The sequence below is a fragment of the Sturnira hondurensis genome, unplaced genomic scaffold (genome assembly GCF_014824575.4).
Source record: "Sturnira hondurensis isolate 20B ecotype Veracruz unplaced genomic scaffold, ASM1482457v3 Scaffold0004257, whole genome shotgun sequence".
NCBI classification, from domain to species: Eukaryota; Metazoa; Chordata; class Mammalia; order Chiroptera; family Phyllostomidae; genus Sturnira; species Sturnira hondurensis.
The window spans coordinates 2,645,361-2,665,964 of NW_028076888.1; the positions used below are offsets into that span (position 1 = coordinate 2,645,361).

Sequence of the window (20,604 nt, forward strand, 5' to 3'; positions counted from 1 at the left end):
CGGGAGAAGGAGCTACGAAGTCTCATGCCTTACATCACCAAAACGCTTCTGCACTCAGAACGCAGCTCCGCCGTATACCTAGAGAATCCGCTCGTAACCTTGCACGCAACCATGGTCACTGTCCTACTCATAGTGCTTGTCTTAGTGCCGGAGTTAATCCTCGAGGACTTCGACCCAGGGATCTCTGGCAGACAGATGTTACTCACGTCCCATCTTTTGGTAAACTCTGCTGTGTGCATGTGTGTGTTGAGACCTACTCACCCTGTATTCCTGTGTATTACAACCCAATAAAAGCCCTTGGAGGAAGGGGCTCAACGCCTTTTTCCCCTAAAAAACTGGCCACTGCTCAAGGCCTTTTTCCTCTGGGAAACTGGCCACCTCTCCTCCCCAAGCAGATCACATCATGTCTCAGTCTTGTTTACTCTCATCCATGGCACAGGGGGGGACTTGCGAGGAACGTCGCCCCCACAGTTGGGCATATATCCCTGAACCTGCTATCCTTCAATTGGCGAGGTGGGCGACTGAAGATATCCCCTTTATCAATAACACCCAACTGCTGGGAGGAGAGTCCAAGTCTCACACTGGACCCTGCAAACTAATGACAGTCTCACTTTCGTAGGAATTTCCGATTTGCCACCTGCCCTTTATGGGTAATCCTCCCCCTCCTGAATGTTTAAATTCTTATCTTACAACTAGACCCACTGACTTTCCACCAGCCACTGAGAGACGCGAAGACCATCAAAGCCCATGAGAAATGTGGTCTGTAACGCATCCCACTCTGCCTTTGGGATTAAATCTCCTGTTATCCCCTTTAGCATATTTTCTTCTGGTTATGTCTCTGGAGCAGTTCCTCCAAATTCTTCTTTAGCACAGTGGTATTCAGCGGGATGGATTGATGGTATCTTGACCAGGACGGTTGACAATAAACAACATATTTAATCTAAATTATGGCCATTCGTTGTCGCCATGAATGCTGTACGTGGAAGACACCCTAATAAAACTACCACTGCCCCAGAAATTCATTTTGTTCAGGCTTGTGCACAAGTTCCATATGCCGTTTTAATAAAAGGGTCCAAAAATGTGCTAGACATTACTATAGAAAATAAGAAAACTCTTATCTACTCTGTCTCTCACAAAGACTGCATATCAACTAATTGCATTTCTCAATAAATCTGGACAGATATAATTATAATTGTCCAGCAGCCACCATACATCATGCTTCCTGTGAAACTAGACATGCCTACCTTGGTATGACAGTCCGGGTCTGCGAGCTACTCAGGAAATGAGCAATACACTTGCACGTCAGACAAGGTCTCTTGGAGCTTAATAATTGCTATCACTGCTCTTACAGCCGTCATTGGAGCAGCAGCAGACCCCACCACTGGTTTAATGCAAGAGGTCCACACAGCCCGGCATGTAGATCAACTGACAAAGAATATTACGCAGAAATAGTAAATAGTAGGTTTCACAGGCCTAGCGACTACACTTGATTTAAAAAACAAAAAGGGGGGGAGATGTTGGGAACCACCCTGCCCAATTTCAGGACCTGTAAACCCCCAAAGGCTAAGGCTGAGTGAGTGACCTTCGGACCCTAAGCCACTAAGGAGACAAAGCCCATCTCCCTGGCAGGCGCACTGCTTCTGCTCCTTTTTCCATAACTGGCCTCCAATGCTTGATCAGTTGGCCAATGACGGGAAAGATTCCCCAAGCAGGGAATCACCTAAGACAGGCATGATCACGTGGAGGGCCCAGGGAAGGACTTGGGGGGCTAACGAGAAAGGGGGTGATGGACCCTCACCCCTCGGCTTTGACGAAGCCTGAGTCCTCAGTTTGTCTGCAAGAAGTCTCCGAGAATTCCTTGGCTACCTGCCTCCTCTGCCTGACTTAAGCCTAAAACAATGGCAGAGGGGGGTGCAGCCCTGTGCTGGGAATGGTGGGCTCCCTGGGTGATCAGGCCTGAGAAAGAATATGTAAAATCCTATGAAACCTGCTTTGCTAAGAGTGCTCTTAGTTAAATGATAAAGGCCTGAGCAGCAAATGAGTTTGTTTTCCTTTATAATTAATTTGGCACTTATCATTAGAGTCCTGCCAATTGGAATCTGTCTTCTTTCAGTCGCCTTCCGACTCCTTGCAAGAGGAATCAGAGGAGTGCAATTAGAAGTGGAAACCTTACGTTTAAAAAATAAAACAGGGGGAGATGTCGGGAGCTGACCAACACCCGACCCTTGACACAGTTGGGACGGATGAGACGCACCTGCACAGCAGAGGCAACTGAGGCTGGACTTCCTGTCAGTCTCTCCCTGCATGTCTGTCTTTGCGGTTAATGGGTGGTGGGATTTTTAGACACCTGTATTTCAGGTGCAATGATCTGCATAATTCCAGTGAGGTTGTACAAAATGATTTCTTGGCCACTGAACAAAAGTCCCCCCAATGGGGTAGCCCCCGAACATCTAAAAGTTGATGGAGTAACAGCCCCTCCTCCACCTTGGACAGGAATATATATTAATGGAATTAGACAGGTAAGAAGCAGGAGAAGTTGGTTAACTACTACAAACTAAGCACGTAGAAACAATTACCAAGGAGTTAGAGTCCATAGTACATAAAGAAAGATTTTAGACAGAAAGATAGATAGCTAAGTTAGACACCACAAAGGCCTTGTAATAAATTTCCTATAACCACTGTTCAGTCTAGTGCATCCTTCTGACCCATGCCAAATTCTAAAAGCTTTAATAAACATCTATTCATCAATAAGACATTTAAAACTCTGTACATACAGCTATTTCTAATTGTCTGATTAATGGCTCTCCTGGTCCAAATAACCTTTGTTTAGCATAACTGAATCTGTGGGATTTCCTGTACTTTTCCGAGTTACCTCTGTATTGATTTTTTCTGCTTAACTGATCATGCCATGCACCTGGTCCTTTAATGTTATGCAACAATCTCTATAAAAATAAAGCTTAAATCAAACTGTGACTTTGGTCAGACCTACAGAGGCTGGCTGTCCTCTGGCATCCAACTGGGTGGCTGACTCTTCATCTGTTGCCTGCACCGTCCATCCTCCGGGGACCCTGGGACCTGCACTAAGCGAGGGTGGGGAGTGAGTGACTTCACCGCACCGGGTCTCAGCTTCCTCATCTGTGAAGTGGGCGTTGCCGTAGAACCCACCTCAGTGCGCTGTGGTGAGGTGTGCGTAAACCCCCCCAGATGAACCCCGTAACCTCGTGCCTGGCCCACAGTGTGTACTCAGTAAATGTTACCATAAACTTTGCATCAACATTACCTCCTGAGTGGCCAGGGTCACCTCCCTCCCACGGAGACAGTAAGCCTCATGAGGACAGGACCCTTGTCGGACAAGACTATACCCAAACCAGTGTCCGGGGTCTCTGGGTATTCTCCGAATCCCCTGACCAGGCAGGTGACGGATAACTGTTCCCTGGGACGGCTCCCCGGGTGGCTGAGAGGCCCCTGTGGTGAAAGGAGGTTTTTCTGGGGTGTTTGGGGTGTTGAGGGCGTGCCGTGGCTCTCAGAGGCGGAGCGAGAGCAGACTGCATGGGCCAGAATATTCCTCCTCTGTCTCCTCCCTCCAGCCAAAGGGCACTCAGATGGCAAGGGTATCTCCTACAAGGCCCAGGTGGGAGGAGTCAAACCAGGAAGGAGCCTGGATTGATCCCATCTGAGCCCCTCACTTTCAGGTGAGAAGGCAGGGGTGCTGTGGGAGTGAACTATCACGCGTGGGGCACAAGCACTGGGGAGGGAGCATGTTTCTCCCTAGGAGATCTAGAAATTTGGAAAAGGTAAATACTCAGATTTTTGAGTTCTTTGTATCTTTTTAAAACTTTTAAGTGTGCCAACTTTGTCATTTCTCTTTTTACATTCATAGAGCGGCATCATTTTCTTCGTCTCTCCAAGTCTTCCCCATCACCTCCATTTTTAACAGCCATGTGGTACCCCCTGCGTGGATGTACCATCGTGTGTTTCCTGGCCTGGGGTGGGACCTTTGGATGATTTCCACGAGAAGACCCTTCAACTGCTGAAAAACATTTTAATCAGGGTGCTGACATTTCGCAGAACCCCTCCCCACAATAAGCAGCAACATGTCGATCTGCTTTGCAGGGACGCTACTTGTGGGAGAAAGATGCGAGGCCCAGGCAACAGCATCGCTGATGCACGTTTATTCCAGGTACAAACTTCTGGGGGAACAGGCTTTCATTTTTACGTGCTGAAGGCAAAGTCGAATGTCTCTTAGATTTGCCCAGCTCAGTCCTCAAAAGGATGAGCTTGACTCCTGGGCAATGAGGAGCAAATGTTCTCCAGAGTCCCTGGTTATCTCCCCACTTCCAGTTCTGAGTTTACCTACCAGGTAAATTGTGCTAAAAGCCAGCACTCCTGTGTCTGGCCACAGTGTGGTGGTGAAGAATACAGACTCGGAAATAGACTGCCCGGGTTCAAGTCCTAGCACTACCACTTAGTGGCTGTGGGTGGTGTTATTAGCTCACAATGAAAGAAGCCTGGGTCCCAGACTGAGTGGAACAAAGACCCTACCTTCCCCACTCAACGCTTTAAATTGAAACTGTGACCTGAGTATCTTAAGCCCTGGAGATGGAGGGGGAAGAGGTGGGGTTGTTTGCACAGTAGTTAGCATACTCCTGACTCAGTTTCCCCAAGTCACAGAACTGTTTTGAGTATCTGTGAGTTAACAGATGCAAAATGCCTAGAATAGCGTCTGTCACAATTGTGATGGAAATTTAAACTAATACTATAAATAACTTGTAAGGTCAGACCCTCTCACCAGCCAGCCCACGATCTGCCTCTGTCGGGACCACCCCAAGCCAAGGGTGATGGGAAGGCCTGGATACCCCGCCCCCAATTCCAAGAATATTGACTCCATCGGGGATACTTCCCCACACATCTAGGGCTTTCATCACTTGCCGGATATGTCTCTGCCTCCCAGGAATTTCCCTAAACTCTTTTTGAGTGTTTTCAGCCTAAAAAGTTCTTGTAGAGACAAATTTGTCTGTTCCTGACCGTGAGAAGTTCCCAGGAACTGGGCGACGTCATCCCCGGCAAGAGCACACGTGTGTTCTACAGCTGTCAGCACACTTCCAACAGCACGATGAGTCGGCGGCAGGAACACCCAGGGCCGGAGAGCGCCGCTAACTCCGCCTCCGCCGGCTCACCAGGCTGGGTTCCCGCTCCATCCGCCTCCAACCACAGAGACTAAGAGCCAGTGATCCTTAAATTCAGAACTGGTACCCCCAGCTCGTTACACGTTTATCTCTGCCATTTATCTATAAAAGGTTGCTTTTCTCATACTGATGAGTCATGACTGGCCTTCCTTCCTTCCTTTTCTTTCTTTTTTTTTTTGCATACACCCCCTTTGAGAATCTGATGAAAGCTACTAACTAACCCTCCACAGAAAACTGTAAAGATAGAAGGTTTGATAGAACTTCAGGTGCTTAGTGGGTCCTTAAAGGCAATCTGGGGACCCTGATATGAGTTCTTATGAGCTTAAAATCACCCAACAATTCCATAACGATCCTGACAACTGTAATATTTTATTGCTTTGATTACCAGGAGGACACCTCAGAGCGGCATTTGGAAGCCACAGTTTGCTGCATCGAAAATTTCTGGAAGTGTTGAAAAAGTGTTGCGGGGCGGGGGGTCTGCAGTGAGAGGGAAATTTATCTTTTACATTGTTTTTTTTTTTACCATGTGTAAAATATTTTCTTTTTTTTTAAAGATTTTATTTATTTATCTTTAGAGGGGAAGGGAAGGAGAGAGGGAGAGAAATATCAATGTGTGGTTGCCTCTCGTGTGTCCCCTGCTGGGAACTGGCCTGCAACCCAGGCATGTGCCCTGCCTGGGAATTGAACCACGATCCTTTGGTTCGCAGGTCCACGCTCAATCCACTGAGCTGCACCAGCCAGGGCAAAATATTTTCTAATAAAACTAATTTTCTAATTAAAAAGAGTTCATAAAAAGTTATCAGTGTAAAGAACTCTATGCAACCCATTGTTGCTTCCATTCCATGGGGAGCGGGGAGGTCAGAGTCGGGGAAAGGCCAGCTTACTGCCTAGAGACTTGAATCCCCATCGACTGGGAAAGTCAAAGCATCGCTCAAGGAAAGATGACAAATCCTTTCCACTCTGTGTTCAAGGTGGGTCATTAAAGTTCCCAGTTCACGGGGAGGGTGTTGTGAATCTTTCCTTAGGCCTCACACAGCCGTGGTGCTGGGAGTGGCAGCTGGCCGAGCCTTGTTACGGAAGTGCGGGGGGCGCACACAAGCAAATGGGCTCCGGGCGAGGCTGTGGGTCATCAAGTCCCGTCAATGCTAGGACACTGCTGGGGTGGGTAGAGGGGAGGACACGTAGTGGAGGCTAAACAGTCCCCCTGCATGTACTCCCCCCCCAAATTCAAGGAGAGTCGCTCTGCATGACTTCGGTCCAACCCCGTGAACTGCCCCTCCTGTGGCTCGTCTGTACCGGGGCCCGGAGCCCGACACTTCTTACACCACAGTGAGAAGGAGTGAATGAGGACATTTGTGTAAAGTTCCTGGCTCTATGAAAGTACCAAGTAAGTGCTCATGAGAGTCCATCCCTTCCCTCCGCCCCTCTCTGGTCATCAGCAGGAAACTTTCTCCGCTTGGCCATTTTGCATAAAGATAAACGTACATACTCCATGCAAACCCAGAAATCCCTCTCCCCAGTATCTGCCCCTGAGGCAGGAAACACTTATGTTCACCCAGAAACCTCAACACGAATGTTTACGGTGGCTTTAGCCATCATCTCCCAAGCGAGAACCACCCCAAATGCCCTGCAGCAGGTGGAAGAATACGCGCCCTGCGGTACCCCGCACCGTGGAGTAAAACGCAACTCGGGGGAATCTCAGATGCACGATGACAAATAAAGGAAGCCGGACTCAAAACGGCTCCACGCTGTATGTTTCCATTTGTGTGACATCCTGGAAAAGGCAAAGCTGAATGGACAGCAAACATCGGCGGTGGCTAGGGACAGGGGTGGAAGAGGGGTCGACCACGCGGGGGGAACATGAGGGAATTCAGGGGCTGATGCTGCAGCCTTTCTGTACCTTGATTATGGTGGCGATCACAAAACTGCCCGTGTTTGTCAAACTCATAGAACTGTACATGAAAAAGGGTGAATTTCACAATTTATAAGTTAATATATATCTATTTTCTAACTAAACATATATATACGGCGTGCTGGGAGAGGGGTATCTTCACTCAGGTTGCTATAGCAAAATACTCAAGACTGAAGGGTTTATTTAGACATTTATTTCTCACGGCTCTGGAGGCTGGGAGCTCAAGGTCTAGGTGCCGGCAGCCTTGGCGTCCGGTGAGAACCAGCTCCCTGGCTCGTGGGTGGCTCCCTTCTGACTGAATCCTGACTCGGCCTTTCCTGGGTGGTCTCTCTTCCCCTTAACAGCACTAACCCTATCATGACCATCTCTCTCTCAGACAGAACCCAAACCTAATCCTGTGAACCTCATCGCCTCGGCCTCGCAAAGACCCCGCCTCCTACTTCCATTACCCTGGGGGTGAGGACTCCAAGGTGGGAGTTTCCGGGAGGCAGAAATTCTGCCACAACAGGTCGTTTTTCTCGGCTGCAGATGGCCCAGCTTGGCTCCTGCCTCGGCTTCCCAAGGCTAGGAAGGGAGCCCCAAAGCTAAAATCCTAAAGGAACCGCCTGGAATAGCTGCAAAACCTTCCACAGTTCACAAAGCAACTTGCCTAGTAGTAAATTCTGGGGGACCCGCAACGTAAATAATATTCATTTGGGAAAATAAAACATTTCCTCCTAAAGACAATACTTGTTGACTAAATGAAAATTTATGAATCTAGAGTCACAGAAAAATCGAAAATCACCGAGTTACCCTGCCATCCCCACCTACAGATAATATCTATGCTGCTCAGACAGTTGTACGTATTTTGTAAACAAACATAACTTTTTTTTACAAAAATGGGATCTTCCTGCAATACAGTTTTGTGACCTAGTCTTAAAGATGCTGTCGTATAATTAACAATTTTCCATGTCATCAGTATTCATCTAAACCATACTTTTTCAGCGGTTGAGGAATATTCCAGGACACGGAGGACCCACAATTTATATAACCAACCCCCTCCTGATGGACACACAATTGGATTCTATTTTATTGCTGTTAAGAAAAAATAACAGTATTGCAACCAACTCCTTACACAATCATGTTTCCTCTGGATAAATCCCTGTTATTGAAACTGCTGCGGTTTTTAAAGCTTTTGCCGTGTACCTGCATTTGCAGACTGTCCCGGTCACACTCCTGCCGTGAGCTCATATAAGCACCTCGTCCCAATACGATTATTCTTTCTTAACCTAAAATTTTACAGCTTTTTCAAACCTTTAAAATGTCAGGTGAAAACTGGTATTGTTTTATTCGGCTTTTTAAAAAATACAACAAGGTCGAAGGTCATTTCTTTGTCCCCCCACCCCCCACGTGTTTATTGGCCGAGGCATTGCCTGTTTGCCCTGTTTCCAATTAGGGCCCTTGGACTCGCCGCCCTAATCGGAAAACCTCTTGTCTGTGCTCAGGAAACAGCCCCTTGTCTGCCATATGTAGCAAAGATTGCTCTGACGTACCATTTGCTCTAGGTTTTTATCAATCATTTGTAATAATTTCTTTTATAATTTTACCTTTTCCTCTTGTGCTTTGAAAGCCCCTCCCAAAAAGGGGTTCTAGAGTCTTCCCAGTGGACAGTCCTGGCAGACACGGCTTGGCCCCAGAGACCAAGGTTAATGTCACCAAGAAGTCATGCTGATGTCATGTGCATCCTGACAAGAGGCGGCGAGGGCACCTCACCTCTGCTGGGCTCCTCCCTGACACCCAAACCCCACGGTGTCTAAGCGTGAGAAGACACCCCAGACCAAGCCACCCCGGGGGACATTCTACACCCTCCTGACCGGGCCTCTTTAAAACGCTCAAGGTCACGGAATTCAAGGACAGACTGAGCCACTGTCACAGACCAGCTGAGCCGGAGAAGATGCCCCCCCTGAAGGCAATGTGGGGTCTTGGATCTGACCCCGGAGCAGCAAAGAGAACAGGTGAAATGCAGAGAAAGTCTTGTCATTTTGTGAGTAGTGATGGGTTTCTGCACTATTTTTGCGACTTTTCTATAAAAGTTCCGCACATGTATTTCAAAATAAAAAGTTAGATTTTAAAAAAAGTTTTGACAAGGGCAGAGAACAGTCTAGGCAGAAAGGCCGAAGGAATAGAATGAAGAAAGCCAGGCAAGGTCACGGCACACGGGTCGGGGGTGGAGAGAGGTGGAGGCAGGAAGAGGTTCCTGGTCCCTTGTGACCAAGGCACTGGGTGGGGTTAGGTGTTGGGGCAGCAGGAATGGGTCTGGAAAGGTAAACTGAGTCTGAACTCTAAAAAGTCCAGTCTTCGAGTTGGTCTGAAGGTGGTGGGTTATTGCTAAGCTGATTAAAAAGTCTAGTCTTTGAAGCTTTGAAAGCTAAGAAAGTGGCCTACACTTAGTCCTGTAGGCAGGAGGGAAGAGGCAAAGATTTTAGCTCAGTGTGTGGTATGGCTATCGGTGTGTTACATTACATGTTTGTCTCCTCCCTCCCAGTAGGGGGTAAGCTCTATGAGAGCAGGACTGGGTCTCCATTAAGGACTACTCCCCCAAACCCAGCACACCAGGCCTGTAGAGAGAACTCAGTGAACAACGCTGGAATGAATCAGTCTCGTTTCCAAACTAACTTTTAAGCACAAATTATATAAATGGTTTTTCTCACCTCTGCCCTTCACATCTAATATCAGTCCGTGAATTAGACTCTATTCCGCCTCTGGGCCCTGGCACAGGCAGCTGCCCCTGCCATCCCCTGCTGCTGACCTGAGATTCCGGCTCAGACCTCACTCTTACGGTACGTCCTTCCTCGACCCTCGGAGAGTGAGTCACGCCCCCTTCTTCAGGCTCCAAGGCTTCCTTAGCACTGTCAGCAGCACCTCACAGTCAGCTGCACGGTCAAGGCACCTTGGCAGCAGTCTCCGCCCAGGACAGCCCGCCCACCTCGGGCTCCGAGTCTGGCACAAGGTTCGTACGAGCACATTCGTTTCCAGTGGCAGTCTGTGGACAGCCCAGGATGACTGTGCCCGAAGAGTATAATTTGCATGTGTCACTGTTTGAAAAACAGTCACCCAAAGGCAACTCCAGTACATAACTGCTACCCTCCACGCGGCAGCTAATGCAGCTGTAACACTTGGGGTCTGAAAGTGCGTTTTGTGTTTTATCATGCGCCTCCCCCCCCCCCCCCGTACCAATATCAACACAGCATGCCCACACCCTGACCAACAGGAGCCCGCTCAGTGGGCGTGGGGAGGTGCAGGACAAGGCAGAAGTAAGTACCGGTAAGTTCTCTCTCTCTCTCCCTCTCTCTCCCCCTCACCAGACCAGATGTAAAGAGAAAAGGTGTCAAAGACACAAAATCCACCAGGAATTAGGACCACCTGGTTCTACGTCAGGAACAGAAGAGACAGCAGAACCTTCTGGAGACATCCAGAACTGTGTACCCTGAGTCCCCAGTCTTCACCAAAGGCACTTGAGTTCTGCTGAGCCCAGATCTGCTGGGACTTGTTGGGTGAGCCCGAGCCCCTCGCCTGCAGGATGCTTCCATTAGTGAGGCTCTGGGCTCACGAAAAGGAAAAAGGAAGGAGAGAAGCCAACACGGGCTTCCTGGCCCCATGATGTGCTTTAAATGCTGGCATCGAACACGTGGATGTTCAGTGCGCCGTGGCAATATACACTGGGCTGTCGGCCCTGAAGTCACAGGCTTTCTGATAAACGCTCATTCCCAGGCCACATACAGGTGTAGCAGGTCGGCGGCTCAGGCCACATGGTGAGCACGCAGTTCGGCCCCATAGCTCTGTCTGACACTGACTTTACGGCCTCTTTGGGAGAGCTGTCAAAGGCCTACGTTTGGAGACCCTGGTCTATGTGAAGCCTGGGAGCCCCCCTGCCCCACACAGGTCCTGGCCTCTCTGTTTTCTGGCCCCTGTTTCTTCTTCCACGAATTGAGATGTCTAGACTAGCGGCAGTTTCCAACTCACTGTTTAATTTCTGGCGTCGCAGATTCTTCTTAAAAGGATCTTTCGTGCCCCTGACATCTGGAACATCCATACGCAGAGCTCTCTTCCAGCCGGCCCTGCCTCCCAGCGGCGCTCAGCTCTGTCTCTGCAAGTCCTGACTTGCTTCTGGGGCCCATCCAAGGAACCCCAAGGTCCCCAGGATCACAGAATAGCCACCAGTGCCACTTAAGGTTCCTACTGCACTGTTAGAGATATACAGGGGTGGGCAAAAGTTTGTTTACAGTTGTAATACAAATTATAATACATTACTTAATACAAGAATAAACTCTGTTTCACGTACTCCGTATTGGAAAGCTACTTTTGCCCATCCCTGTGTTTATCTGGACACTGGTGCAGAGCCGCATACACACAACTGAGATGACAGGTTTTTCTTTTTTTCTTTTTAGAGACTGTATTTATCTTTAGAGAGAGTGAGAGGGAGGGAGAAGGAGAGGGTAAGAAGCATCTGTGTGCGAGAGAGACACTGACCAGCTGTCTCTCACACGCCCCCGTTTGGGGACCTCGCCAGCAGCCCAGGCATGTGCCCTGACTGGAAATCCAACCGGTTCATGGGACCCTCGACCCACTGGACAACACCGGTCAGGGCTGAGCTGACAGTTTTACTAGAGTTCTCCTCCCCAGCAGAAAACACACTCTGTATTCAAGTCTACTTTCCTCTGTTTCAATTGTAGAAAGCCAGGAGAAGGCCACTTACTGGAACCGATTTAAAATCTCACCAGGGAGTCACCGCCCACGGTCTGTAAACATCAGTGCAGGGAACCTCCAAAACTGCTTCTAGTGTGGACAATTTACAGGGCATTAGCAAAGCTGGGATCCTGTTAGGGGATGAGAGATGCCAGGAGATCCTGTCCCCAAGCGGAGGTGACCGACCTCATCACCTGAGTAGGCAACAAATTCTCTGCACATTTTCACCCCTGAAACACCTGTTCTCTAAGAGGCAGGGTTTGCAGATGAGTAAATCACATACGGATTTTTCTAGTGGTCTATACTTGCCACCCCAATGCCTAACCCTGGGGTTGGGGGGGCTGGCGATTTTAGGCAAGGGATGAAGACGATTGGATGAGAACACTTGGCTGGGTTAAAACCAACATCGCACGCCAGCTGGTGTGGCTCAGTGGACTGAGTGCCGGCCTGTGAACCAAAGGGTTACTGGTTTGATTCCCAGTCAGAGCACATGCCTGTGTTGCTGGCCAGGTCCCCAGCAGGGGGGCCCGTGAGAGGCAACCACACATCGATGTTTCTCTTCCTTCCCCTCTGTCTAAAAATAAATAAATAAAATCTTAAAAAAAATAAAACCAACGTAGCAAAAACTCAGAAGAAACAGAGCATTCTCCCTCCATCCGTGTAATCTTTGGGTCATACCCATCCCACCCTGGTGGCTGACCTCCTCCAACCCCAAGAGGCTCTCTGAGAATCGGTTTTGCTTTAGATTTTATACCCACAGTCCTTTTCTAAGAACCCATGGCTTCCTCCATCCCCGATGTGGTGAATAATTTGCATAGCTTTACAGGATTTTGGCCACGGGAGAGTTTTGAGGGAGCCAACCCAGAAAGCTGGCCTCCCAAATACCTTCCAGCCGTCAGATGGGAGGCACAGATGAGACCGGCAGGCTGGATCCGGCATGAAAAACTGTCACCCGGGGAAGACACACATTACGGCAATGGACTGAAAAACCGGGCCATGGCATAGCACAGCGAGCAAACAAGAAAACAAAACGCTTCAGTAAAACCCCACAAATCAACAGTGGCTGTCAGCATATTGCGATGCTTTCCTCCTAAGTTTTCTCCAATGAACATGAACTTCTTCTGTAATCTGGGGATGCGAAGAACTTTCAAGCCTGTCCGACAGAGGCACATCATGAAGTAGGTTAGAGATCGGCAAGTGAGTCTGATTGCGAGCTTACTCCCTGGGGTTAATGCCAGCCTGAACGGCCAGAAACTGAAGATGCCAAGATATACAGTCTTCCACGTGCACCCCTCTTCCTCCAGGGGCCTCAGCATTTACCCCTTCCCGACATGTGCTGTGGCCACCTCCACAGCCCCTGGCAGCGTGGAGAGCAGGGAGGAGAAAGGGGCTCTTGGAGGGGGGAACACTTTGGGTTTCTTTCTTTTCCCAAGAATCCTCCTCAAAATCATTCAAGACAGAATTGGGGAGCTTGGGGTCTGATCCTGGCTTGGATCTCAGGCAAGCCCTAGGCCTCGGTGTTCCCGTTTTTTAAATAAGCAGATTGAACTTCCTGATGGCGAAGGTCCCTTTCTGGCTCCACCTGCTAAGAGCTAAAGGGACCAGCATTCGGGTTTAAGAGCTGCTAATTCAGGCAAATCTAGGGCAAGAGAGAACGAGGAGGCTCACGGCTGCTCAGACCAAGTAAACAACACTGGGCAGGAGGCAGGGCCAACCCAGCAGCGGTTGGCACAGGGAAGGGCGGGGAGTGGAGAATCAGCCTGAGGCCTCTGCTGAGACCCTCAGAGAGCTGCATCGGGCTTGTGTCTTGGGGCTCTCCCGGGAGAGGCAGGGCAGTCTGGCCTGAAGCAGGCAGCACCAAACAAGTGACCTGTTTCTTTGGGGAGCCGGAGCTCCCAGGAGGGGCAACTGGTGTGCCAAGGCTCAACCCGGGAGAAGGGAGGAAGAAAACAATACCAGGCGAAGTCAGGCCGCCTGTCCAGGCTGGGGAGGAGCAAGACTCTGTGAAGGGGCCGGCAAGACTGAGATGTTGAGAACCACCCGAACTGAACTGGGGCCTAAAACAAGTCTCTGACCCAAATGCAGCCAGGCCTCCTGGGAGAATGCAGAGGACCTTAGAGGGGTCAGGAAGGCTGGGTGCTGGTCCTGCCTGGTACTGCGTTCCTGGTTGGACCGTTTGCGGTTCACCGCTGTGCCAAGGGAGACATAGAATGAAGTACACTCTCACAGCTGTCCATGGCAAGGACTCCTCCAAGCTTCCGAGCAGACACAATGAAAGTGAAAGCAAAAGCCAGTATCCAGAGCAGACCCTTCACCATGCCCCCCATCAGAAGGCAGCAGAGCTTCTGGAACATTCTGGGCACATAGGGAGAAAACTCTTCCCAGTCCCTCGAATTCCACCTTCATTTGGAGCCAGGGAAAGAGAAGCCCAGAGCCAAACCTCCTCACACTCTGGTCTTTTCTGAAAGTTTTGAGGGTTTATGGTCAGCCCCACAGAGGGAGGGAAGAACACTTACCAGAACCAGGCCCCAGTAAGACAGAAACCCCCCATGGAGCAGGCTGCCCAAGGCCAATGCCAGCAGCAGACAGGCCGCTGGCTCTGCCTCCATCTCTGCCTGTCCTCACGGGGACAGGGAAACTCCTGGATCCTGTGACTTCTGCCACCAGAGAGCCGGAAGGCCAGAGCTGGAGGGGCTATGGCCTTGCCAGGGTGCCAGATGCTCGCCGCCTCTCCCGGGTAGAATTCAGGCTGGCAGTCTGGGCCTTGCACGCAGTGCACAGTGCACAGTGGTCTACCCTTGACCAGCAGTCACATGGTAGGACTGCATGTTAATCTCTGCCTCCTGCGTGGTGCTTCAGGCCCCTCCCCCTCCCACCTGCAGAGCAGCCTTTTCTCTCCCAGAAGCCTTCTCCAAGCTTCCACCCAACATGCAGCCAGAATTATCTTCTGACGTATCAACAGGACCAAATGACTCCCCAGCTTAAAGAGCCGGAATGGAATGTGTGTCTTCCTTGATCTGTGCACACAGGGCTCTGAGAACAGGGCCTGGGGCACAGAAGGCACTCAGTCGGCGTGTGTTGAAATGGTTCCAAGGTTTCTACAGGATGAAGTCTCACCTGCAGTGACCTGGCCTCGCCTACCCAGCCCAGCTCACTCCAGACCCTCCCCTCCCTTTACTTCCCCATCCGTCGCTACCTGAGTACCCCTGCCCAGCACAACCCATGACCTTGGTACCTCCGTGCCTTTGCTCATGACACCCTTCCCCCGTCCCCCTGAGTGACTCCAACTCGCTGTGGAGTGAGTAGTCTAACATCCTTCTCTTAGCAGGAATTTTCTAAAAAGATTTTATTTACTCTTAGAGAGAAGGTAAGGGAGGCAGAAAGAGAAGGAGAGAAACATTGAGGTGAGGGTGAAACAGCAATCGGTTACCCGCCACGCGCTTCCAACCAGGGACCTGGCCTGCAACTCAGGTGTGTGCCCTGACTGGGAATCAAACTGGTGACCTCAGAGTTTGTAGGAAGACGCCCAACCCACTGAGCTACACCAGCCAGAGCCTTAGCAGGTCTTCTTGTCATGCTTCAGCCTGGGTTATTTTCTTTCTTCTGTTATCCTCTAAACCCTGTAACATAACTTCCCAGAGTCCTTGACAGGTGCTAGGCATGAAAGTCCTATTCCCATTTTACAGATGAAGAAACCGAGGCTCAGAGAGGCAAAGTGACTGCCCACTGTGGGTCATGGAGAAACTCCTGGGCGTGGTGGGGCCTGACTATTGCCACCTCGCTGGGACACTCATCATTTACTACTCACTAGGTTGGGAACTCTCTGAGACCCACTGGCCCTGTGTCCCTGGGGCAGGGCTGGCCCTGCCGGACTCGGGGAGGTTGTAAGTCATGGAGCCCTGGTCAGCTCAGGAGTCGTGAGGAACAGACAGGCACTGCCAGCCTCCTCCCTTCTCTGTCTTCTGCCTTTTCTCCCAACCTGAGTGTGGGTCTGGCAAGCTGTAGAGCGGTCTCTGGGGGAAAAGGGGCTCCCTCCCAATTCCATTTGGCCCTATCAACGTAGGTAGAAATCCTATGTGACAAGTCTCGAAAGGGTCAAAGTAGTTCACAGGTCCCAGAGCCGACCTCTCACTAAGGCAGCACTGGAAAAGCAAAGGCCAGGGCCACCCTGGAGGGCAATCACCCTCCTGCAGCCTGCCAGGGACCGCTCGGCTCCGGCCCCGCCCACTCCCCTTCCGCCCCGCCTACCCTGGCCTAGGTTCCCAGCGCCTGGACCACCCGCGTGGCTAGAAGGACCTGGCAGGAGTCACACAGGCTCTTCCGTGCGTACGTGCGCTGCACAGGTGCCCCAAAGGCTGTTTCCGGCCACGGAGTGCCCGGGCGGGGGTAGGGAAACCTGTGGACGTCCAGGCTTACAGTTACTTTGCCCCTTGGTTAGGAAAGATTTCTTTCTGATATTAACCATCCCTCTAAACAGACCTGGCCCTCCCAGGCCACACACCTCCATTCAGGGTGCAGAATACGGATCTGATTTGGGTTCTAAGGCCTTGCTATGTGCCCGGCACGAGTGCCCACCTCACCCCAGCAGGTTATCGTTCGCACTTTACAGCATTTTCAGTGAAGAAACGAGCTTCACCCCACTCTGCCTACACCCTCTCCCTCGCTCTTTTGCTTCCAGTACATAATACACACATACATGCACGTGAAAAAAAAGCCTCGATTTGCAGAAAGCAGTAAGGGATGGGAGAGGGGAGAGCTTGCGGGCAGCACTGAGGCTGTTTCCAGGGACCTACTGGGAAATTCTGCTCTAAGCACCGGTGGAAGGCGCCTCTTTGTTGAGGCCAAGGGTTCAAAACTCGCCAGGGGGATGGCGCCAGTATCCGCCAACAGGGGGCCCTGGAGGACGCTGCCTCCCCCTGGCCGAGGCCACGGGGCCCCAGCGGGATGCCCTGGGGGCGACGGTGTCCTGCGTTGGAAGGGCGCTGTCCCAAGGGGTGCGAATCAGTCCCTCCGGCGCCCGACCAGGGGCAGAAAGCTCTCGGACGGACGGACGGACAGACAGACAGAGACTGCCTCTGACTCCCACCCCTGAGGAACCAACAATCACTCTGCAAGGCGCAGCGGCGACACAGACTCACCCGGGTGGCCGGTCCAGCTCGGTCTCTGTCAGGCGGTGGGGAGGCTAAGGGCTCCACAACCCCGGCCCCCCGGGGCTGCCTCCTCTGGGGGTGCTGGGATCCCGGGGCTGGGGGTTCCGGGGAGTCTCGGTCAAAGGAGGCGGTGACGGACAGGGCGCACCTCCCTCTCGCGGACCTGGATGGGGACGCAGGAAGCGCGGCCTCTGAGCGCCGGCGTGCGGGAGGAAGGGACAGCGAGAGGCAGAGGGCGGTGCCGGCGGGGAGAGGCCTCCAGCCCGGAGAGGCACCGCCCACCAGTCGACCCTCCCTCCCGGCCCACCGCCCCACCCCGAGGTCCTGGGCGGGCACCCACTCCCTTGTGCTCTTGTGCCGGCCGAGAGAGTGCTGGGGTAGAAGTGGGGAAACGCTGGGCCCAGGCCCTCCCCCTGACCTAGCTACGACCAGTTCCGAGGTGGGGAGAAGGACGGGCTCCAGGGCCTGTTGGATAGGGGGATGGGTAAGGTCTTGGGCCGGGAGTTGGGTATTTGTGGGTTAAGTGGAGCTGGGAGACACCCCACCCCCTAGCTCCATTCTGAGCTCCAGCGCTTAGACACAGCACGGAGGACCGTCCGCCGCTCCTTACCTGGCCCCACACTCACCTGGCGGCCAGGTGCGCCGGCTTTTTCTGGCTCTTCCTGGGGAGGTGGCTGCCTCCCTCTCAACCTCGTGGGGCGGGAGTGGGGTTCGGGGAGTTGGGGCCCGCCTGCACCGCCCAAGGTTGTGCCCTGAGAGGTGACGGGCGGATGTTTGGAAGGCGAGTCAGCTCCTGCCCCTGCCCTCCGCCCGGCTCCCCTCCCCCTCTGGAGCGCACAGAACGCCCTCCGGGTCGTACACCTGGGCCTCCGCCAGGGTGGAGCCCATTTCGGGTGCCGGTACCAGCAAACAGGCCGGGGAGTCTCCTCTGCTGGAGGCCCATTCCCAACTTTGCAGAGAACTTTCAACAAGCGCATATCGCTGTCCTCCCGCCTACCCGGCGGCGGCGGGCACATGCCGCGCCTCTGCTCTGAGCCCCGTGCAGCTGCTAGGGGCCTGGCTCAGGGGACTGTGAACTCGAGCTCCACGAGGGCGCCTCTTACCTGCAGCTCTGCCTCCGGCCCCTACCTGGAGGTTTGCTCTGGAACCCTGCCGGCCTGGCGTCCAAACTAGGTGGGCTGATCTCAGCCAAAGCACCGAAAATCTAGGTTCTAAAGAAAGGGAGAAAGTAGCCCGCCTCCTCTCACAACCTCGGCCTGTTTGAATTCCGAGAGAGGTCAGGCCAGGGTCCCCTTCTCTGGTGAGTGTCCAGTCCTTTGAAGTTCAAACTCTTGGAAAAGCCAATAGGCCGCTGGCTGAGTGTCAGAGAATGGAGCTGAGGGCAGAAGGCGCCTCCTACTGGGCATCTACCCAGTTCAGGAGAGAAATGAAGACACTCTGGTGGAACTGCAGTCACGTTCACCCCCCAACTGCCGAGTTCATGGGAACACATAGTCTCCACGTGTGTGGATGCCCACAGAGTTGTCACCGGTGGTATTTTTTCTCCTGTAACAGGTCAACAGGACCCTTCCCTTGCCCTGTCTCATTTAATCCTTATGCTAACCCAGGAAGTGGTGGTTGCTTACATCCACTTTACAGAGCAGAAGGCGGAGGCTTGAAGAAGTGAGGTCATTTGCCCAAGGTCACACAGCTGGGAGGTATCAGGAGTCAGGCCCCAGCTGGCTGGCTCTAGAATAATCCCTTGTCAGCCTATATGTGCTCTCTACCTTGGGACAAGGTCCCCCGTACCCCCACCCACCCCCCTTCCTGTCTGCCAGTCTGGAAGTCACCTGTGTCCCAGTCTCTGCCCAGTGATGTAACCCTTTACAAGCCTGACTCCTATTCTCCTTCAGGACAGGGATTCCTGGGCCCCTGTTACTTTGTCTGGCTCCCTGCAGGTGCTTAATAAATATTCGTGGAATGAATGAAAGCCCCGAATAATAACACGATTTTAGTGACTGGGGAGAGCGCCTCACGTGAGAAGGTGCCTATGATAACATGCTCCTGGCTGAGATCTGTGCACACACACCCTGAAGGCCAGACAATGAATCTGGGACCCTTCTGGGCCCCAAAGGAGGCATGGGAAACAGGCATGTAGCTCTCAGATAAGACTGGAATCTGGTTTGCAAGTCACTCTGCAAGATCGGCTTCGGAGAGGCCTGGACGGGGGGCAATTCCCTTCAGACAGTTGCTCCGGCTCCTGCCTGGAGGCAGAGGGCCTCAGTACTTTTCCACAGCAGCTTCCGAGGCCAGATTTGCCCCGCTTTGCGGGAAACCCAACTGGGCAGGTCCTGTCTATCTCAGAAAACCATCTTCAGAGCGTTCCTTTTGGGCTGGCTTACCCTGGCTAATCTGCGGAGAGGCTGGAGAAATCTCAGGCAGAGCCGAGCCACAGGCAAAACTGAGAAGCTGGGAAAAGAGACGTGTTTCTGTTTCTCATTCTGCCCTTCAGCGCCTTCTCCCTCTGCGTGGTTAGTTGCTCCGAATCTTCCCAGGTTCTCTATGTCCCACTGAGGAACCTGAATGAATTTCGCTGCCAACTTATCCTGCGAAGTGTCAGCTGACAAAGGCCTTGAGAAAACAGCCAAAGAAAGAAATCTCAAATGGTGGAATTTCTATTACCCGTCACCATAATGAGCAGTGGGGAAGATGACAGTTACCATATACTGGGCGCCGTGTTTCACCTGCTCTGCATACATGGTGTTATTTAATCCTCACAATAGCTTTAAAAGGAATATTCTACTATTCTGGTTTTTCAGGTGAGGCTAACTAAAACTCAGAGAAGTTATGTATTTGCATCTTCTAGCAAGTGGTAGAGGTAGGATTTGAACCGAGGTAAACTGTTGCTCTTACTCATCATGGTGGGAACCCCGGGTGGTCGACAGAATAACAGCCTCCCAAAGATGTTCACATCTTATGGCCTGCTGTGGTCTCTCCTCTGTAAATGGGCTCTGTGGGCCTAGCACCCTCATTCCCACCACCCCAATCGTGTGCTGAGACCCGCGAGGGGTCACCACCAAGGATTCCACGGGTCCACAGCATGAACACGGCANTCTATTACCCGTCACCATAATGAGCAGTGGGGAAGATGACAGTTACCATATACTAGGCGCCGTGTTTCACCTGCTCTGCATACATGGTGTTATTTAATCCTCACAATAGCTTTAGAAGGAATATTCTACTATTCTGGTTTTTCAGGTGAGGCTAACTAAAACTCAGAGAAGTTATGTGTTTGCATCTTCTAGCAAGTGGTAGAGGTGGGATTTGAACCGAGGTAAACTGTTGCTCTTACTCATCATGGTGGGAACCCCGGGTGGTCGACAGAATAACAGCCTCCCAAAGATGTTCACATCTTATGGCCTGCTGTGGTCTCTCCTCTGTAAATGGGCTCTGTGGGCCTAGCACCCTCATTCCCACCACCCCAATCGTGTGCTGAGACCCGCGAGGGGTCACCACCAAGGATTCCACGGGTCCACAGCATGAACACGGCAGCCATCCCCTCCAGCCGCTGGGCTCGGGCCACCCACAACCACGACAAATGCATTGCCTGGACTCCAGTTCCAGGAACAGCCCCTGTGGAGGTGCCAAGTAG

General features: G+C 51.9%; 1 protein-coding gene across 2 annotated transcripts in view; it reads right to left on the reverse strand.

The window, feature by feature from the left end:
- Positions 1 to 17,882, reverse strand: part of TMEM51 (transmembrane protein 51) — a 53,010-nt gene extending 35,128 nt beyond the window's left edge. Inside the window, exons 1-2 of one of the 2 annotated variants that reach the window (XM_037045182.1) lie at positions 17,600 to 17,882; positions 16,962 to 17,136 (exon numbers count right to left, since the gene is read on the reverse strand). The gene's annotated coding sequence lies outside the window, so the exon portion shown is untranslated. Of the gene's footprint in view, positions 1 to 16,961; positions 17,137 to 17,583 lie in introns of both variants that reach the window. The other variant, XM_037045183.1, reaches the window with a different exon arrangement.
- Positions 17,883 to 20,604: the final 2,722 nt, after the last annotated feature.